This window comes from Mirounga angustirostris, unplaced genomic scaffold (assembly GCF_029215605.1).
Source record: "Mirounga angustirostris isolate CCGP_5_RB_7025 unplaced genomic scaffold, mMirAng1.0.hap1 SCAF_4, whole genome shotgun sequence".
In the NCBI taxonomy this organism is placed as follows: Eukaryota; Metazoa; Chordata; class Mammalia; order Carnivora; family Phocidae; genus Mirounga; species Mirounga angustirostris.
The window spans coordinates 12,000,438-12,020,709 of record NW_026991712.1 but is presented as its reverse complement, the minus strand read 5'-3'; the positions used below and the strand labels follow the sequence as shown (position 1 = coordinate 12,020,709).

Below are 20,272 nucleotides of genomic sequence, written 5' to 3'. Positions count from 1 at the left end.
CCTGGACCTCCAGCTTGCAGATGGCAGACTACAGGACTTCTCTTAATAGGATCTAGATCTTTATGGTTCTGTTCTTCTGGAGAAGCCTGACTAACACACTATCTGAAGTCACACATAGCTTGGGGCCAGAACTCAAACCAGATTTGTTGAGTCCAAAATCTGTGTTTTGCCTGCACCAAGCTATCCCTAGATCACTCCGTCAAACATAAAACCGTTATGCAAACGTCTGTGGCTGTCAATGGGCTTGATTTGCATCTTCCATCAGACTAAATAGCTTGGAAGCATTAGCTCAGAGATCCCTTGCATGACTAAGTGGTATTAGAAATATAAAATATATAGAGTATATAGAAATATAGATTATATTATTATAATATATACATTATGTATTATATAAAAGATTATATATATATATGTATATATAAAGAAGACTATCTTCTTTCTTTTACTCGCCATGTTTGTGTAAGGATTATTGTTTTTACAGCCACAGATTGAGGGCCCTGAGCCCCAGTTAGCACAGCAACGATGAAAAGGGGAAAAGCAGAGGGAAACCAGTCCAGGGTCCTGAACAAGAGGACACCCACATGTGAGCTTCAGTGTTCTGTGCATTCAGGGCCTCAGTTACACTGGGGTCCGAGCAGCGTAACTTCAAATGATTTGGCAATTTTAATTGAAAGGCATGTTGGTCTTTTTGTTAAAAAATCCAAAAGGGAAGAAAAAAAAGGTTTTAGGTTCAAGGAATATTCCATCTCTATGAGACCAATGAAAGTCCAAAATATTTCCCAGCAAGATGCATTCGTTCAGCTATTAATAACTTTATTATTTTTCCACTATGGCAAGAACCTAGCTGTTCCTCTAGTTGATATTCTCTTAGATGGAAAAAAGAAATCATTATCATTTCAGGCATCAAAAATCCTATTTTCCCTCAAATGAACTGGAAATGGAAGCAAAAAAGCAGGCTTTGCTATGTGAAAAATTCAAACTGAGTATGTAGGCTTAGTCATGTCTCTGTTTTCCCACCTATAAAGTTGAATTAAAAATCAGAAAAGACAAATTTCTAAAACTACCCATTCAACTAACCCTGAATAAGAATGATATAAAGTACTTAGAGTAGGTGACCTTTGCTTAATCTTCGAGTTTCATTTTGACACTCAAATGAAGATTAAAAATTTTACATAATTAGGATTTAAAAAAAAAAAAAAAACCTCCCTAGCACTCAACGCCTGAGACGTGTTTTTTATTGCCATTCTCTCCCTGCTAGGAGGTTTCACGAGCCCAGTGAGGTCACTGCTAGTTCCACAGAATCTAGAAGTTTGACGGATGACCACTCAGAATTGAGCACAGCTCTCCATGGCCTGCTACCATCCCCACCCCTGGAAAGAGGCCCTTGGAGTGAGGGAACCCACAGTCTTACCAGTCAGGCACAGGAGCCTGCAAAATTCTACTCCAAGTGTCACTTTCTGAATCATCTGCCCTTTCTCCGAGCCTCTAGGCTTCATCTGCCCTTCGCTCCTCAGGCCCTTGGCTGGGACTTCAACCGGCTCACATGTCAGGGCGCCCTGACATCAAGGTCACCGTGGCACAGCAGGATGTTCGCCTGACCCATCTGGAAGCTTCTTGAAGCACCAGGCTGCTAACTCTCTGTGGGGCAAAGGAGAAATCTCACCCACAAAGTTTCAAGACAATGGGACAGTGTGACCCTGTTCTACAGGGGCCCTGACCCAACTGAAGCCACTCAGCCTCAGCACACACCTCTGGCCTAGCTCCTTGAGGAAAGCATCACCTCTACCGGCCAATCACAGGGTTCTTGTCCTTGCACGTGTGGAGGGGCCTAAGCCTAGAGATAAGACAGAAATGAAACAGACTAGGGGAAGAGGAACAGAAACATCTTTAAAAGAAAAGGAAGGGCGCCTGGGTGGCTCAGTTGGTTAGGCGACTGCCTTCGGCTCGGGTCATGATCCTGGAGTCCCTGGATAGAGTCCCGCATCGGGCTCCCTGCTTGGCAAGGAGCCTGTTTCTCCCTCTAACCCTCCCCCCTCTCATGTATTCTCTCTCTCATTCTCGCTTTCTCAAATAAATAAATCTTTAAAAAAAAAAAAGAAAGAAAGAAAGAAAAGGAAGACAGGGCACCTGGGTGGCTCAGTTAGTTAGGCAACCTTCTCTTGGTTTTGGCTCAGGTCATGATCTCAGGGTCATGAGATGGAGCCCAGAGTCAGGCTCCGCAGGGAGTCTGCTTGAGACTGTCTCTCCCTGTGCTTCTCGCCCTGCCTGCAGGCAAGCTCGTGCTCTCTCTCTCTCTCCCTCTCAAAATAAATCTTTAAAAGAAAAGGAAGAAAAAGAGAGACCCCACCCTGTGAGTTCCACCAGCAGATTCTATTTTCAGCTCTCCTCTCTATATATCTGTCTTTCTACAGTGCCTGCCCCGAGCACAGTAACCACCCCCTATCCCCTCCCCCACAGTCTCTTCCCCTTCCACTGCCAAGCTGCCTCTCTCTGCCAGCAAACCTGGCATAAGACGTGGCCTCTTTAAATGACAGCTCTATGCAGATGCCAGGTCCAGGCCTCGGGAGCACTTGCCCTAATAAGACCTGTTAGCAGGCAAAGGCACTTGCTCAATTAAGGGACAGCTTTTGTTCCAAGAAGGCCACCCTGGCACAGCCCCAAGTGCTCCCCACCCCCAGCTTTGATGCTCTGATTATCCTATTGTCAGATCAATAGCCCATCTGCTCCTTAGAGTAGTCTAAGCCATCCTGCGCTAAATTAAAACAGATAGGATCAATCCGCGGTTAATTTTTCCCAACCAAACAATTTATCTCTCTTTTGGATTCTCTTGGAGGGTGAATTATATAATCCTGACATACTATTAGGGCTCTCTGACCAAAGAAAGCCCTGCTACAATGCCTGCCTGCTCTCTTTATTAGCAGCTCCACAGTGTGACAAAGCCAGAGATTTATTGGAGAGTATTATGCAGACCTGGCTTGAACTCTGCACAGTCTCTGCCAGGGCACCCTGGAAGGGAAAAAGGATCTGAATACCAGTGCATGGTAGTAATCAAACCCAAATTTGATAAGCTGAGCATAAGCTTCTATTTCTGAACAATCAATTGCCATCATTGGTGAGTAATACTTTCTCTGCTTAAGATAAAAATCAGGATACCTTGAACCAAAATGTCAGTGGAAACATAGGATTTACACCCAAGCTGAAATAAGCTGGAGGTAAGGGATAGGAAAAAATATATTAATAGTAACAGGAATTGTTAGTCTAATATTATCACTGGGCACTTAACATCCGCTAGCCCACATAATGCTAGATACTGTGTAAACTGAGGCCTGGGAAGGGTTAAATGACCTCCAAGATGACAGATGAGCAGGTGGCACAGTCAGGACTTACTACCAGGAGGCATGCACAGAGAAAGCCCCACTGGTTGTTAGAATATTGGAGTAGTTCATACTAGTTGATAAACAGCAGCTGCCCCAAGCCCCAAGTGTTTTCCCCATGAAAGCCCAACAGATTCACGTACATGTAACTCCCCGTATCAGGACATCTGGCCTTTCCTATGTCATGGTCACTCAAGGGTTAACCTGGTACATCAGGGGGGTTCTCCAGGATGTGGCCCCATGGCTAGGGCCAACATCCGTAACAGTTGTTAATATTCTGATTATTTCTGGCATGCCCGGCTCAGTCGGTTAAGCATCTGACTCTTGATTTCAGCTCAGGTCATGATCTCAGGGTCATGAGATCAAGCCCTGCCTCAGGCGCTGTGCTCAGTGGGGAGTCTGCTTGAGATTCTCTCTCTCTCTCTCTCCTTCTGCCCCTCCCCCTGCTTGAGCATGTGCTCTCTCTCTCTCTCTAAAATAAATAAATAAATCTTAAAATACATATTTTTATTATTATTTCTAATAATGCCAGGATTTATTCCCAGGGATGCCAGACTTTCAAACTCATACTTTTAACCAGAATGTTCTTGCTCCCAAGAGAAAAGAAGACCAATAGGAGAAAGTCTAGAGGATGCCCAGGAAGAGAGAGAGGTGATCTGGTAAAGCATCCATGAGGTCAGCCTGGCTCAGTTCAGCTCTTTGGAAGGGGTTTCTGCAGTAGGGTGGGAATAATAAGAACTAATACCTGTTAATCACTTACCATATGTCTGGCATTGTTTGAGCACTTACAAATCTTCTTTTATCTTATCTTCTTGGGAAAGATACTACTGTAGTATCCAATGAAGAAAGGTAGATGAAGAGAGAAATGCAGAGAAGTGGTTGAAAAGTCATGGGAGGACTGACAAATCAAAAAATGGGGATGATAACACAATGAAGACAGGGCAGCAAGCAGCTGCACTGGGGCTAACTACAGGAAAGAAACTGGGGTTATCAGAAGCCAGAAGCTCAGAGAAATGGCTGCAGAGAACCAGGACCCAGACCCTCTGGGGCAGGGGCACTGCCTGGCTGCTTCTCTACCCCTAAAGGGAGCTTGTGGCAATGGCCCTATAGAACTGAATTTCAGTCCTAAAAGGAAGGATGCTGCCAGGTTTCCCTGACGAGCATAGTGAAACTGCAAAAATATACAAAGAAGCTGGGAACTGGACTTAACTGCTGCTGTGGGGATGAGGGGCTGCTGTAGTCGAGACAGCACCCAGAGGAACAGCAACCAACAGAAAGAACAAGTCCCTACTCCCTCCTCCTGCCCTCTGGCTTCTCTCCAGTGCCCCTGTTGGGAGAGACTAACAGGGAGCCAGCAGCGAAGGAGAAATGGAAGTTGCCAACTATAAACCCTAGCATCACAAAGCTGAATATGGAATTGTGGACTTGGAGCTTAATATTCAGCATATACCTGCGCCCCCTCCGAAAGTAGTCTGCCATGCAAGGTTGCAGTTCTGAAAGCCATTGTACCAGATCATAATATCGATGAGGGCTAACATTTATTGAGTATTTGGGTCTACATAAAGCCCTGTGCTAGGCACATAACACAGAATAGTTAATTAATCCTCACTAACCTAAGCATAGATACCATCATGATTCTGACTTTATGGACAAGAAAACTGAGGTCAGTAATGTTTTCAAGGTCACTCAGAATTCAAGCCTCTACCTCCTACCCTACATACTTAACCATTACTAGAAGCTAGTCTACTGTGCACTGTTGGTAGGAATGTAAATTGGTGCAGCCACTATGGAAAACAGTATGGAAGCTCCTCAAAAAAACTAAAAATAGAACTACCCTATGATCTAGCAATTCCACTCCTGGGAATATTCCCAAAGGAAACAAGATTACTATGCCAAAGAGACAGCTACACCCCCATGTTCATAGCAGCATTATTTACCATAGCCAATACATGGAAACAGCCTAAGTGAACAACAATGGACGAACAGATAAAGATGTGTGTACACACACACACACACACACACACACACACCAAAATGTCATTCAGCCACAAAACAGAAGGACATCCTGCCATTTGCAGCAACAGACATGGGACCTTGAGAGCATTATATTAAATAAGTCAGACAAAGAAAGACAAATACTGTATGATCTCACCAATAAGTGGAATCTTTGGGGAAAAAAAACTCACTCTTAGAAAAAGAGATCACATGTGTGGTTACCAGAGGTGGGGGAAGGGAATCAGATGAAGGTGGTCAAAAGGTACAAACTTCTGGTTATAAGATAAATAAGTACTAGGAATATAATATACAATATGATGACTAGTTAACACAGCTGTGTGGTATATATGAAAGTTAATGAATTGAGTAAATCCTAAGAGATCTCATCACAAGGGAAAGAAACATTTTTACTTTTCTTTTTAATCTATAGGAAATGATGGATATTAACTAAACTCACTGTGGTCATCATTTCATAATAGATATAAGTCACATCGTTATGCTGTACACTTTAAACTTACACAGTGCTGTATGTCAATTCACCTAAGAAGTCCTTCCAAAGTGTCATTGCTCACCAAAGTTAGTTTCTCCCTCCTCCATATTCCTCTTAACCCCTTGTAGATTACTGTGTCTCTCATTTGTTGAATTTAGTGGAATGAAGTTAGCACAGTCTTTGACTGAAAACCCAGGTCCTCTGGCTTTCTCTCAACTGAGAGGCTGCACATGTATATGCAGGCTCCTTGAGTAGTATTTTTGAAGTCTTTATTTCATGAAACTCATTCCTTGTCTCCATCTCTATTCACTATATTAAGTGATCTGAACTCTACATGGATTACAGCCAATGCACAAACATAATTAGTCTTAAAAATGTTCAAGAACCACTCATATCCCTACACTGGACATCAACAAAGCCGAAGATGACCTTGGGTTCTCTGGATCATTCTAAATGGAATGCTCTTGGATAGACTACAAGATGTGCCCAGTTATCTAAACCCTAGGTCAACTAGTCTTAGGTCAACTTTATCTAAACCCGAGGAGGAAAATATTGTTTGGCTAGGGGATTTGGGGGCAGGAGTGGCCAGTGTCAGATCAAGCAGCGGTATACAACATATTGGCTACTATTCACATGCTCCTGGAGACCTAGTTTAGCCTATGGCTTGGTTATTTCTTGTCCTCTGGACACCATAAGCAGATGTCCAACATGCAAGGTGAGCTGATCTCAGAACAAGCAATAAAATTACCATGGGAAAACCAAGCCAATAGATCTCCACAACCCATAACCAATTTATTCAAGGTCACAGAGACCAATACATCATTTAGACAAGCCATTGACCTCCATGTACCTCAGTGTGACCTTCTCCAACACAATGCCACTATTATTGATTATTGTTATGGTGAAAACCTAAGATAATGTTGGAATGAGGATCAGAAAGCTTGAGTTGTAGGCCTATATCCAAACCTACTCCATGACTCTGGGCAAGTCAACTCCCATCTCTGAACTTTCCTATGCATAAAAACGAAATCCTCAGACCAGTTCTAATTATTTGTGTTTCTTTGATTTCAACACCACAGGGGATATAAATATAAATGTGAATGCCTCCATCCCTTAAGAACAAAAAATCTCATTGCCTTTGACAAGAGTTATGCACATGGAACTGATGATGTTGGAATCATGGAATCTCAGAGCCTAAAGGAACTCTTATTCTGTGAGATAATCCAGGTTCCTCAAGTAGAAGTGTTCAACCCAAAGTCACACATGGCAGATTCTGGACTTCAAGTGAGCTCTTCAGAGTCCACTCGCTGCTCCTTGGCACACACATCAGCGTCCAATGATAATGTACTATCATTCACCATTCATTCTCATTAAAAAAATGCCTGGAACTGTAGAGCAACAGATTAGCAATATTCACTTATTCAACAAATATTTACTAAGTGCTGAACTGAATTTTGCTCTTAATATCAACAGCCAAAAATATAGCCTATGCTCAATTGAAATCTGTGTTTGGGGCACTGACCATCAGCTTAGCTCTCTTTGGTTGTATAATCATTTGCTTCCAAGAGTTGGAATTAAAATAACCACAAGGAACGTGGGCTTTTTGCTGCTGCCAGGCTAATATCCTTGGTGATACTGGAAAGGTAGTTAACTCTTCCTACTTCCTTTAATCCTTTTCAAAATTCAATTCCAAAAATCTTCCTGAAGCCCAAGCTAGGTAATGAGATCAAGTATTTGAAACTGACTGACAACAGCAGAGTTGTCCTCATCACTGGATCAAACCCACCCCCTTGCAGTAAGGATAGACCTGCCTATGGAAGCCATTGCTCTGGGGAGGAAGAGTCCCCACTTATCAGGTGCTAGAAAAGTTTGAGGCACTACACAGAAATGGCTGTCCTAACGTACTCCCCTCACCCCAAGTCAGTTATCTCTGTGTCCTTTTTCCAATTCACAGCTCAAAACCAGTCATTCAACAACGTGTTTTTGAGTGTCTAATATGTGCCAAAGTGCTAGTCTAGTGGGAGGAACACTGTGGTAAGCCAAAGAGACTAGCTCCCACTCCCTTGATCTTTATGTTCTGGTATCTCCTCTGGGAAGCCTTAGGATGCACTGTCTCTCATTAGAGCAAAGCCCATCTCTTTGCCCTTGGGTCTCCTGTGGCACTGTTACTCACTTTGGACAGCCCTTTTCATGTATTTTCATTAAGTGTGCCATGTCAGTGTCCTCTTCTAAACTTGCATCACCTCAAGGGCAAGTACTGAGATTAGTTTTTCTCCATATCCCCTGGTACCTAACATAAAATCTGTCCGGTAATAAGAACTCAATCCTTGCCTTAAGGATCTAATTTATTTATCTTGACTTCAAATCTCCCTGCTGTGATCAGACTGGCCATCACCCCATGCCACTCCACCTGCTAAGAGCACTATGAAGCAGACAACAGGTTAGTAATAATTTTATAGTCCTAGAAGCATACACTGCTTCAAAGTTAACGTGGCTAATTCACATTTATGATTTCGTCCCATCTTCTTGGAGCATAGAAAGGGCAACTGTACAGAGAGAAACACATGACTCAGGGGAGACAGGAAGCTACCCTTCCACCAAGGCCATAGCTGGGTAAAGAGTCACTTCCCCTCCCTCCAGTTGATTCTTGTAGTAGCTTGTTTACACAGAGGACATCAGCATCACATGGTCTGTGCCTTCTCAGAAGGCGGAAACTGAAAATATCACTGCTCTACATAGCCAGTTGGGAATGGAGATGACCACTGGTGGAGGCAAAGGTGAAAACTGCTAGTGTCAAAACTTTAGCAGAGGAGGACGGGGGAAAGCTCAATGAGCACACACTACCCATCCATTTCAGCCTCATGGTCCCACTGGGAAAAAGAAAAGTTCCGGGGTTGATGCTGAGAAGACTAAATGGACAGATGGGTTATCCAAGAGATTTCAAAGTGAAAACTGGATCTCATAATATTGAAGATACGGCTAATGAAAAATTCCTGATAAACTCTTGGTTATGTCATTAAGGTTTCTGTCTTTTATTTCAGATCATTCTAGCAGGGCTGCTGACGAGGTATTCTGGCCCCAGGGAACAGTTCATGAATTGTGTAAACTGGGAATGTGGTCAAAGAAGGCAGAGAGAGAGGTGCTAAATGTGAAACAACCCTATAAGCTAGGTATTAATTGTCCCAATTTAAAAAGGAGAAGAGTGAAACTCGCAGGTGTTAGTATCTTGCCCAAGGGCACCTAGCTTGTGAGAGACAAAGCCAGCAGATAGACCCAGGCCAACTAAAGTCAAATCTCACTCCCTTCTCCACCACAGTTCCAGAGCAATCTTCACCAACCTCAACAAACATTTATTATGGGAAGCTTTTATGGAACTTTGAGCTTAAAAGAAAAAGAAAACCATGGATGCCCCTTCCTTCCTGATCGGTTAATGCATCCAGGAGATTAACTTACACCCCCCTAATAGATTCAACTCCCCACGCATGGTCCTTCACAGACAGAAGAAGATTGATACGATACATCCAAAAAATAAAAAAGGCTTCAATTGGCTGTCAGAACTTTAATTAAAACACTTATAGATAAACTTCACTGCAGCAAATTGTCTGTGCCACTATTACTGTAGCAAGATGGATGTTCCCTGGGAAAACAGACAGAAGACTCTCCCCCAGACGAATGGGCAATTTCATAGCCATTGATTTTTTACTTTGAAAATTCTTCCCTGGCTCTTGGGAATTGGAACTTGTTCTGGGTGACCTGGCAGCAGTGTTACTTTTTTTTTTTTCTTTTATGGAAGTGGAAGACTTATTTCCTAAGCCCATTCATATTTTATCTTCATTGCTCTCAGAATCACACTGAAGCTGTAGGAGATTGTTGAGGGGCATGGATGGAAGCTTCAGAGGGCCAGGGTGGAGAGAAAGGGTCTGAAGAGTAGGGAAAAGGAAAATGAACAGAGAAAACAGAAAGACTGGGAAAATGAACTGGATAATGAGGGAGAGAACTGGGAAAGTGAGGTCAAATATTTTTGATAAGATTGTTACTAACATCTGAAAATAGACTCATGTAAGTTACAATTTCAAGTAAAAAATTACTACAAATAAATTGGAAAAAAATCATGCATCTAATTCAATGAACAACATTGCCTCAAGGTATTGGCTTATGGGTGATTCTCTTGTTGAGAAGCCCTGCTCTAGTCTAAGCAACCGTCACCTCTCAGCTGGGTTGGTGTCCTATCTGATTATCCCACCTCCATCTTTCTGCCCTTGTGTCTGTTCTGCACACAGCAGCCGGGAGGAAGTCAGGTCATGCCTCCACTTTCTGAAGACCTCTTCCATGGCTTCCCACCATACTTAGAACAGAAGCAAAGCCCTTTAACAATCTGCTTCTCTGACCACATCACCCATCACTGATCCCTGGCACCTTGCTCAAGTTGCCACCTGGCCACCCGATGTCTCCTGGACATGCCATGCACACACATCACTTGGAGGTCTGGGCTTGCTATCCTGTCTCCCAGGTCTTTACAAGGCTGGTTCTTGTTTCATTCAGACCTTTGTTCAAATGCCCGTCCATCTGAAAGTCCTCTCCAAATCCCCCTATCTCAAGTATCACTCACTTACCGTCTCATTCCTCTGCCTTGTCTTCATAGCATTTTAGTTGCACACACATAGACACTCACACATGTATATATGTATGTGTGTGTATTAATCAGAGTTCTCTAGAGAAGTACAACCAATATGATATATATATATATATTATAGGTATTCGATGGATTAGATAGATAGATAGATAGATAGATAGATAGATAGATAGATAGATGATAGATAGATGATAGAGATTTTAAGGAATTGGCTCATGCAATTATGAGGGCTGACAAATCCAAAATCTGCAGGGGAGGCTGGAGACCCAAGGAAGAGTTGATGCTACAGTCTTGAGTCTCGAGAGCAGAATTCCTTCTTTGTGAGACTTTATTCCTTTTACTTCAAGCCTTCAACTGACTGGATGAGGCCCACCCACATTATGGAAGATAATCTGCTTTATTGAAAGTCTACTCATTTAAAGGTTAATCAAAATACTTTCACAGAAACACTAGACTAGCCTATGACCAAAATCTGGGTACCATGACCTAGCAAGTTGACACATAAAATTATTCATCATAGTTAGCTCCATAAGAACAGGAATTTATCTCTCACTAACTGCTCTTCCCCATTGTCTAGAGCCAGGCCTCCATAAGCCCAGTACTCAATAAATATGTTGAATACATATTAATAAACTGTTTATCCCCCAAAAGTCAGCCTGCCTGATTGAACTGACTAGTTGCACAACTGAATCAAGTTAGTCAGTGTTAAACTACCCTGGTATATAATGGAGCCAACTCAGACTTTACAATTTGTGAGGGATAAATTTCATCCCACCTTCCCCACTCCAGTGCTCCCTGAAGACATGGCAATGGCCACACCATCTGGAGAATCAAAGAGAAGGCCGGTGGGCAAGAATAGATCCCCTGAGTGGGTGAAGCAGCAGAGAAGCTAAATACTAAAGGTGCGGATGCAACCACACAGAGTTGGAAATGTAAGAGGAGAAGCGGGAAGAGGAGCTGGCTGCTTCTGAAGGAGGATGCAGAGCAGGCCCATATGGATTGTTTCCAAATCCTGCCACTGACCTGGGAACCCCAGGTAGATTTCCTGGCAGCGCAAGGACACTTGCTCCAGAGGGGAGCAGCCACATGCTGTGCAAGGCATGTAATGTTGACAAATACGACCAATAGGAAACATAAAGAGAAACTAAAAAGACACCCATACCCCCTCAACACACAGACACACACACACACATGTGCACATGGACACGCACACACGCACGCAAGCATGCACACATGTGCACCCCAGCCACCCATAAGGTCTGGATTTCTACAGCACACCTCACTCAGGAAAACCATCATTAAACCAGGGCTTTGAGTATGTACTGCAGAGTGGAAAACTCTAAAGCTTGTCTCCCTCCCTCCACCCTCTGCACCTAGAACTGTAAACAGTTCTTCCTCTCTTTGCCTCCTAGCAAATTCTTAATCTTGGAATATGTACCAGATTTCTCTGAGCTACAGTTTCCTGTCTATAAATTAGGAGCTATCATTTCCCCCCTTTCAGTGTTGTCCTAAGGCTGAAATCAAATACTGCACAAACAGGGCTTAACACAGGGTCTTGCAGGGAGGAGAGACTCCATGTTAATGTAGCCCCAGTTGTGCCAGGCCCCTCCTGTCCCTGGGCACAAATGGGATTATGAGAGCAGCGTGAACTCCCATCTCCCCCTCTGCCGACCTCCCCCATACCACACCTCAGTTCCGCGCAGAATGGCACCATTTAGGACGAAGCAACCCCAGCAGGTACCTTCCACTGCTCTTGAACAAGTCCGTCTGTCTCCCCTGTGCTCAACATCTCTGTGTACTTTTTCCCCCTTGCAGATGCCCTCATCTAGGCTGCTGGGTGTGGACCCAACTGAGGAGCCCTCCCCATCACCCCTGCTGCCGGTGCCTGGGACAGAGGGCTGGCATCTTCCACCAGGGGGCTGCCTTCACGTACTCCTGGAGCTGCAGCCGTCAAGGTGCTGGAGGAAAGATGCCTTCCATGTGCGAGCAGATCACCAGGCCAAAAAAACAAAAGCCTCTACCACACCAGGTTCACATTTCCTTCCTCCTCCTAGCTGAGCGTTTCAGACAGGTTATTTCGTGTCTCATATTCCTAACTAAAACAGAGAGGAAAAATACCCACTCCACGGAGCAGGAATAACACACACAAATGCATCGGCACATAGATGGCACCTGATCTCTGCTGGCAACCACTGCCTTTCTTACCTTCTAGAGAAATGAGAAAACTGGACATTGAGCAAAGACGCTTGTATCTCATTGTTTCACAGGGCACCTTAAGAAAAGCGTCCCTTTTGCTTCTTCCTTGGGAGCTTGCCATGGACTGAATGTGCCCCCCCCCAAATTCATATGTTGAAGCTCTAATTCCCAGTGTGATATCTGGAGGTGGGGCCTTTGGGAGGTAGAGTCCTCAGCAGAGGGATTAATGCCCTTATAAAAAGACACAAAGAGGGGCGTCTGGGTGGCTCAGTTGGTTAAGCGACTGCCTTCGGCTCAAGTCATGATCCTGGAATCCCGGGATCGAGTCCCGCATCGGGCTCCCTGCTCGGCAGGGAGTCTGCTTCTCCCTCTGACCCTCCCCACTCTCATGTGCTCTCTCTCATTCTCTCTCTCTCAAATAGATAAATAAAATCTTTAAAAAAAAAAAAAAAGACACAAAGAGGGGGGCGGAGCAAGATGGCGGAGGGGTAGGAGACCTGGATTTCGTCTCCTCTCAGGAATTCAGCTGGATAGGGGTCAAACCATTCTGAACACCTACAAACTCAATAGGAGATCGAAGAAAAGAAGAGCAACAACTCTTTGAACACAAAAGCGACCACTTTCTGGAAGGGACCCAACAAGCGACAGATCTGGAGAGACTCACCTTTTTCCCCGGGGAGGAGTGGCACAAGAGCGCACCGCAGGGATCTGCTGGGTTTGGAGACTCCACCCGGGGTCGGGTGCCAGAGATAGAAACGCGCGGTCACAGGCCAGGTGAGCACGGAGTGCGGCCGGAGACCAGGGAGACGGGAATGACTGACGGCTTTTCTCTGGGGAGCACTGAGGAGCGGGGCCGAGTTCTCGGCTCCTCCGAGGCGGAGATCAGGAGGCCGCCATTTTCACTCTCCGCCTCCAAAGCTGTACGGAAAGCTTGCAGGGAACAAAAGCTCCCGAGAGCAAACCCGAGCAGATTACTTAGCCGGGAAGGGGCAAGGGCGGGGCAATTCGGACTCCAGCAAAGACTTTTGGAAACCACGGCAACAGGGCCCTCCCCCAGAAGATCAGCAAGAACAGCCAGCCAAGACCAAGTTTACCGATCAATGAGAACGGCAGAACTCCAGCACTAGGGGAATACTGCACATGGAATTCATGGCTTTTTTACCATGATTCTGTAGTCTTTCAAAGTTAAGTTTTGTTTTTTTTAACTTTTTTTTTTCTTTTTGAATTTTTCTTTTTCCCTTTTTCAACCAACATCTTATCAATCCCTTTTTAAAAAAAAAAAATTTTTATTTTTCTTTCTTTTTTTTTTCATTTTTAGAGTCATATTCTATCCCTTCACAGTAGTTACCCATATTTTTGGCATATATATATAAGTTGTTCTCTCTTTAAAATTTTGAGAAAGTTTCTTCTAACAGACCAAATATACCCTAAATCTCTAGTGTATGGTTTTTTTTCTACTCCCCTGCCTGATCACATTCTCTCCCTTTTTTTTCCTTTATTTTTAAATCCTTTTCTTTCCTTTTTCAAACAAATTCTTATCCATTCCTTTTATAAAATTTTTTATAATTTCCATCCTTACAGTCATATTCCATGCCTTCATCATATCAACCCTTATTTTTGTACATATATAAGTTTTTCTTTCTTTAAAATTTTGAGAGGCACTTTCTTCTAACAGACCAAAATACACCCAAAATCTAGTGTGAGGCACTGACCTATATACCAGCCTGATCATATTTGATCACATTCTGGTTTTTATTGTTTTGTTCTGTTTTTCTTTGTTTTTATCTTTACTTTTTCTTTTTCTTCTTTTTCTTTTTCTTTTTCTTTTTTCTTTCTTTCCCTTTCTTTTCCCACTGCTTCAGGTCTTTTCTGATTTGTTTAGAGTATGTTTTCTGGGAACGTTGTTACCCTGTTAGCATTTTGTTCTCTCATTAATCTATTCTCCTCTGGGCAAAATGACAAGATGGAAAAAGTCACCTCAACAAAAAGAACAAGAGGTAATACTGACTGTCAGGGACCTACTCAATACGGACATTAGTATGATGTCAGATCTAGAGTTCAGAATCATCACTTTAAAGATACTAGCTGAGCTTGAAAAAAGCATGGAAGTTATTAGAGAAACCCTTTCTGACAAATAAAAGAACTAAAATCTAACCAAGTCGAAATCAAAAAGGCTATTAATGAGGTGCAATCAAATATGGGGGTGCTAAATGCTAGGTTAAATGAGGCAGAAGAGAGAATCCGTGATATAAAAGATCAAATGATGGAAAATAAAGAAGCTGAGAAAAAGAGAGATAAACAACTACTGGATCACGAGGGCAGAATTCGAGAGATAAGCAATACCGTAAGACAAAACAGCATTAGAATAATTGGGATCCCAGAAGAAGAAGAATGAGAGAGAGGGGCAGAAGGTATAATGGAGCAAATTATAGCAGAGAACTTCCCTAATTTCGGGAAGGAAACAGGCATCAAAATCCAGGAGGCACAGAGAACCCCTCTCAAAATCAATAAAAATAGGTCAACACCCCGATATCTAATAGTAAAACTTACGAATCTCAGAGACAAAGAGAAAATCCTGAAAACAGCTCAGGAGAAGAGATCTGTAACCTACAATGATAGAAACATTAGATTGGCAAAAGACCTATCCACAGAGACCTGGCAGGCCAGTAAGGACTGGCAGGATATCTTCAGAGCACTAAATGAGAAAAATATGCAGCCAGGAATACTATATCCAGCTAGGCTGTCATTGACAATAGAAGGAGAGATAAAAAGCTTCCAGGACAAACAAAAACTAAAGGAATTTGCAAACTCAAAACCAGCCCTACAAGAAATCTTGAAAGGGGTCCTCTAAGCAAAGAGAGACCCTAAAAGCAACATAGACCAGAAAGGAACACAGACAATATACAGTAACAGTCACCTTACAGGCAATACAATGGCACTAAATTCCTATCTTTCAATAGTTACCCTGAATGTAAATGGGCTAAATGCCCCAATCAAAAGACACAGGCTATCAGACTGGATTAAAAAACAAAACCCATCGATATGCTGTCTGCAAGAGACTCATTTTAGACCCAAAGACACCCCCAGATTGAAAGTGAGGGAATGGAAAACCATTTACCATGCTAACGGACACCAAAAGAAAGCTGTGGTGGCAATCCTTATATCAGACAAATTAGATTTTAAACCAAAGACTGTAATAAGAGATGAGGAAGGACACTATATCCTACTTAAAGGGTCTATCCAACAAGAAGATCTAACAATTGTAAATATCTATGCCCCTAACATGGGAACAGCCAATTATATAAGGAAATTAATAACAAAAGCAAAGAAACACATCAACAAAAATACAGTAATAGTGCGGGACTTTAACACCCCCCTCACTGAAATGGACAGATCGTCTAAGCAAAAGATCAACACGGAAATAAAGACTTTAAATGACACACTGGACCAAATGGACTTCACAGACATATTCAGAACATTCCATCCCAAAGCAACGGAATGTACATTCTTCTCTACTGCCCATGGAACATTCTCCAGAATCGAACACATCCTAGGTCATAAATCAGGTCTCAACCGGTACCAAAAGATTGGGATCATTCCCTGCCTATTTTCAAACACAATGCTTTGAAACTAGAACTCAATCACAAGAGAAAGTCGGAAAGAACTCAAATACATGGAGGCTAAAGAGCATCCTACTAAGGAATGAATGGGTCAACCAGGAAATTAAAGAAGAATTTTAAAAATTCATGGAAACCAATGAAAATGAAAACACAACTATTCAAAATCTTTGGGATGAAGCAAAGGCAGTCCTAAGAGGAAAGTATATAGCATTACAAGCCTTTCTCAAGAAACAAGAAAGGTCTCACATACACAACAAAGGAGCTGGAGAGAGAACAGCAAATAAAGCCTAAACCCAGCAGGAGAAGAGAAATAATAAGGATCAGAGCAGAAATCAATGAAATAGAAACTAAAAGAACAGTAGAACAGATCAAAGAAACTAGGAGCTGGTTCTTTGAAAGAATTAACAAGATTGATAAACCCCTGGCCAGACTTATCAAAAAGAAAAGAGAAATGACCCAAATCAACAAAATCATGAATGAAAGAGGAGAGATCACAACCAACACCAAAGAAATACAAACAATTATAAGAACATACTATGAGCAACTCTATGCCAGCAAATTAGATAATCTGGAAGAAATGGATGCATTCCTAGAGATGTATCAACTACCAAAACTGAACCAGGAAGAAATAGAAAACCTGAACAGACCTATAACCACTAAGGAAATTGAAGCAGTCATCAAAAATCTCCCAACAAACAAAAGCCCAGGACCAGATGGCTTCCCAGGGCAATTCTACCAAACATTTAAAGAAGAATTAATACCTATTCTTCTGAAACTGTTCCAAAAAATAGAAATGGAAGGAAAACTTCCAAACTCATTTTATGAGGCCACCATTACCTTGATCCCCAAACCAGACAAAGACCCCATCAAAAAGGAGAACTACAGACCAATATCCCTGATGAACATGGATGCAAAAATTCTCACCAAAATACTAGCCAGTAGGATCCAACAGTACATTAAAAGGATTATTCACCATGACCAAGTGGGATTTATCCCTGGGCTGCAAGGTTGGTTCAACATCCGCAAATCAATCAATGTGATACAATACATTAACAAAAGAAAGAACAAGAATCATATGATCCTCTCAATAGATGCAGAAAAATCATTTGACAAAGTATAGCATCCTTTCTTGATCAAAACTCTTCAGAGTATAGGGATCGAGGGTACATACCTCAATATCATAAAAGCCATCTATGAAAAACCTACAGTGAATATCATTGTCAATGGGGAAAAACTGAGAGCTTCCCCCCTAAGGTCAGGAACACGGCAGGGTTGTCCACTATCACCACTGCTATTCAACACAGTATTAGAAGTCCTAGCCACAGCAATCAGACAACAAAAAGAAATCAAAGGCATCCAAATCGGCAAAGAAGAAGTCAAACTCTCACTCTTTGCAGATGATATGATACTTTATGTGGAAAACCCCAAAGACTCCACCCCAAAACTGCTAGAACTCATACAGGAATTCAGTAAAGTGGCAGGATATAAAATCAATGCACAGAAGTCAGTGGCATTCCTATACACCAACAACAAGACAGAAGAAAGAGAAATTAAGGAGTCGATCCCATTTACAATTGCACCCAAAACCATAAGATACCTAGGAATAAATCTAACCAAAGAGGCAAAGGATCTGTACTCGGAAAACTATAAAATACTCATGAAAGAAATCGAGGAAGACACAAAGAAATGGAAAAACATTCCATGCTCATGGATTGGAAGAACAAATATTGTGAAGATGTCAATGCTACCTAGAGCAATCTATACCTTCAATGCAATCCCCATCAAAATACCATCCACTTTTTTCAAAGAAATGGAACAAATCATCCTAAAATTTGTATGGAACCAGAAAAGACCCCGCATAGCCAGAGGAATGTTGAAAAAGAAAAGCAAAGCTGGCGGCATCACAATTCCGGACTTCCAGCTCTATTACAAAGCTGTCATCATCAAGACAGCATGGTACTGGCACAAAAACAGACACATAGATCAATGGAACAGAATAGAGAGCCCAGAAATGGACCGTCAACTCTATGGTGAACTCATCTTTGACAAAGCAGGAAAGAATGTCCAATGGAACAAAGACAGTCTCTTCAACAAATGGTGTTGGGAAAATTGGATAGCCACATGCAGAAGAATGAAACTGGACCCTTTCCTTACACCACACACAAAAATAGACTCCAAATGGTTGAAAGACCTCAATGTGAGACAGGAGTCCATCAACATCCTAAAGGAGAACACAGGCAGCAACCTCTTCGACCTCAGCTGCAGCAACTTCTTCCTAGAAACATCGCCAAAGGCAAGGGAAGCAAGGGCAAAAATGAACTATTGGGACTCCATCAAGATAAAAAGCTTTTGCAAAGCAAAGGAAACAGTCAACAAAACCAAAAGACAACCGACAGAATTGGAGAAGATATTTGCAAATGACATATCAGATAAAGGGCTAGTATCCAAAATCTATAAAGAACTGATCAAACTGAACACCCAAAGAACAAAGAATCCAATCAAGAAATAGGCAGAAGACATGAACAGATATTTTTCCAAAGAAGACATCCAAATGGCCAACAGACACATGAAAAAGTGTTCAATATCGCTCGGCATCAGGGAAATCCAAATCAAAACCTCAATGAGATATCCCCTCACACCAGTCAGAATGGCTAAAATTAACAAGTCAGGAAACGACAGATGTTGGCAGGGATGCGGAGAAAGGGGAACCCTCCTACACTGTTGGTGGGAATGCAAGCTGGTGCAGCCACTCTGGAAAAAAGTATGGAGGTTCTTCAAAAAGTTGAAAATAGAGCTACCATATGATCCTGTAATTGCACTACTGGGTATTTACCCCAAAGATACAAAAGTAGGGATCCGAAAGGGTACGTGCACCCTGATGTTTATAGCAGCAATCTCCACAATAGCCAAACTGTGGAAAGAGCCAAGATGTCCATTGACAGATGAATGGATAAAGAAGAGGTGGTATATATATACAATGGAATATTATGCAGCCATCAAAAGGAATGAGATCTTGCCATTTGCAACAACGTGGATGGAACTGGAGGGTATTATGCTGAGCGAAATAAGTCAGAGAAAGACATGTATCATGTGACCTCACTGATATGAGGAATTCTTAATCTCAGGAAACAAACTGAGGGTTGCTGGAGTGGGGTGGGGGGGTAGGAGGGATGGGGTGGCTGGGTGATAGACACTGGAGAGGGTATGTGCTCTGGTGAGCACTGTGAATTGTGCAAGACTGTTGAATCACAGATCTGTACCTCTGAAACAAATATTATATGTTTAAAAAAAAAAAAGAAGATAGCAGGAGGGGAAGAATGAAGGGTGGGAAATCGGAGGGGGAGACAAACCATGAGAGACGATGGACTCTGAGAAATAAACTGAGGGTTCTAGAGGGGAGGGGGTGGGAGGATGGGTTAGCCTGGTGATGGGTATTAAAGAGCGCACATTCTGCATGGAGCACTGTGTGATATACGCAAACAATGAATCATGGAACACTACATCAAAAACTAATGATGTGATGTATGGTGATTAACATAACATAATAAAAAATAATAGTAATAATTTTTAAAAAAGTATTTAGAGGGCTCTGTATTTGGCTGGGAAAATAATTACATTCTCACTTGCATTCATCTTGAGTTGAAATTTAGCATTTCTCTCAAGTTTGAATGTAAGCAACAAACCACAAACTATTAACAGTAACTGTAACTGTCATCAGTAGAAATCACAGGTACTTCCATATCACATTGCAATTGTTGCAAATATCACAAAATGTCATTTATGTTCATTACCACTTTGAAATTATTGTAGTTATTAAATTTCTGCTAGATCTTATAATTTGATGTGTTCACAAAGAAGCCCACATATTACTATAACACAAATACATTTTTTAAATTGTGATGACTATTTAAATAAATTGGTGTATTTTGAATTTTAAATTTTATAATGGATACTGAATAATGAT

General features: G+C 42.2%; 1 long non-coding RNA gene across 1 annotated transcript in view; it reads right to left on the bottom strand.

Annotated features, from left to right (window-relative positions):
* Positions 1-2,041, bottom strand: part of LOC129046412 (uncharacterized) — a 50,952-nt gene extending 48,911 nt beyond the window's left edge. Inside the window, exon 1 of the long non-coding RNA XR_010410391.1 lies at positions 1,412-2,041. This is a non-coding gene — a long non-coding RNA (uncharacterized LOC129046412). The remainder of the gene's footprint in view (positions 1-1,411) is intronic.
* Between the last annotated feature and the right edge of the window lie 18,231 nt (positions 2,042-20,272).